The sequence below is a fragment of the Rhinopithecus bieti genome, unplaced genomic scaffold (genome assembly GCF_001698545.2).
Source record: "Rhinopithecus bieti isolate Rb0 unplaced genomic scaffold, ASM169854v2 scaffold_36486, whole genome shotgun sequence".
Classification (NCBI taxonomy): Eukaryota; Metazoa; Chordata; class Mammalia; order Primates; family Cercopithecidae; genus Rhinopithecus; species Rhinopithecus bieti.
Window position 1 is genome coordinate 109,352 of NW_016815171.1, and position 2,086 is coordinate 111,437.

A 2,086-nucleotide genomic window follows, 5' to 3' on the forward strand; every position below is an offset into this window, starting at 1 on the left:
TAAAAATATATTTAATATATATTTATAAAACTGTGTGTGTGTGTATATATATGTATATATATATATATATATACACACCTCTAACAAAGGAGCTTCGAAACACACAGAACAAAATCTGACAGAAACAAAGGGAAAATAGACAATTCAGAAATAGCAGTTGGAGAATTCAATAACCCATTCTCAGGAATTAGTAGAACAACTAGAAATGAAATCATCAAGGATATAGAAGACTTGGACACTATAAACCTGATGTGACCTAGCTGACATCAATAGAACACTGCAGTCAACAACAGCAGAATACACATTATTTTCAAATACATATGGAACACACTCCAGGATAGATCTATGCTAGACCATAAAACATGTTTCAAAAAATTTTAAAGGGCTTAAATTCTACAAAATATATTTTCTTACTATAACAACTAGAACTCGACAAAAGAATGAAATTGGGGAAACCCACAAATATTTAGAAATTAACACATTTTGTTTTGTTTCATTTGTTTGTTTTGTTTTTGTTTTTTGTTTTTTGTTTTTGAGACAGAGTCTCGCTCTGTCGGCCAGGCTGGAGTGCAATGGCATGATCTCGGCTCACTGCAACCTCCGCCTCCTGGGCTCAAGCAATTCTCCTGCCTCAGCATCCTGAGTAACTGGGATTACAGGCGCTTGCCACCACACCTGGCTTATTTTTGTAGTTTTAGTAGAGACGGGGGTTTCACCATGTTGGCCAGGCTGGTCTTGAACTCCTGACCTCAGGTGATCCACCCGCCTCAGCCTCCCAAAGTGCTCGGATTACAGGCATGAGCCACCGGGCCCGGCCAGAATTTAACACATTTCTAAATAATCCATGAATCAAGAATAAATCACAAAGGAAATTAGAAAGTACTGCACGAAAATGAAAACAACATACAGGAATTTATGGAATACGACTAAAGCAGTGCTTAAAGGGAAATGTATAGCTTTAAATACCTATATTAGAAAAGGAGAGGGTGGCACAGTAGCTCCTGCCTGTAATCCCAGCCCTTTGGGAGGTCAAGGCGGGCAGATTGCTTGAGCTCAGGAGCCGGAGATGAGCCTGGGCAACAATGGCAAAACCCGTCTCTACAAAAATTAGCCAGGTGTGGTGGCACGTGCCTGTAGTCCCAGCTACTTGGGATGCTGAAGCGGAAGGATCACTAGAGCCCAGGAGGCAGAGGTTGCCATGAGCTGAGATTGTGCCACTGCACTCCAGCCTGGGTGACAGAGCGAGACTCTGTCTCAAAAGAAAGAAAAGAAAACGGAGAAAGATTTGAAACCAATAATCTAAGCTCCCACCTTAAAAATGTAGAAATGTAGCAATCTACACTTAAAGCAAGCAGAGGTAAGGAAATGATAAAGATTTTAATGGAAATCATTGCAATGGAAAAATTTAAAAAACAAGAAAATTCGTGAAACCAAAGTTGATTCTTTGAAAAGATCAAACAATTGACAAATATTTAGATGGACCAAGAAGAGAGAAGACACTTCACCAAAATTAGGAGGCAAGACCACTGACCCTATGGAAAGGAAAAGGATGACAAGATAATTCTATAAAAACTTTATGCTAATGAATTAGGCAACTTGGACAAAATGGACAAATTTGTAAAAGTACACCAATTATCAAAACTGACTCAAGAAGTCATAGAAAATATGGACAGATCCAGGCGTGGTGGCTCATGCCTGTAATCCCAGCACTTTGGGAGGCCGTAGTGGGCAGATCACGAAGTCAGGAAATTTAGACCATCCTGGCCAACACAAAAATTAGCCGGGCGTGGTGGCAGGCGCCTGTAATCCCCACTACTCGGGAGGCTGAGGCAGGAGAATCGCTTAAATCCAGGAGGCAGAGGTTGCAGTGAGCCGAGATCTCGCCGCTGCACACCAGCCTAGCAACAGAGTGAGACTCCGTCTCAGGAAAAAAAAGAAAAGGAAAAAGAAAAAGAAAAGAAAGAAAGAAAATATGAAAAGAGTTGTAATAAGTAAGTTAAAATCTGTTCACACAAGAAAAACCCAAAGCCAGATAGTTTAACTGATTAATTTTATTAAACATTTACAGGAGAAATAATACCAACAC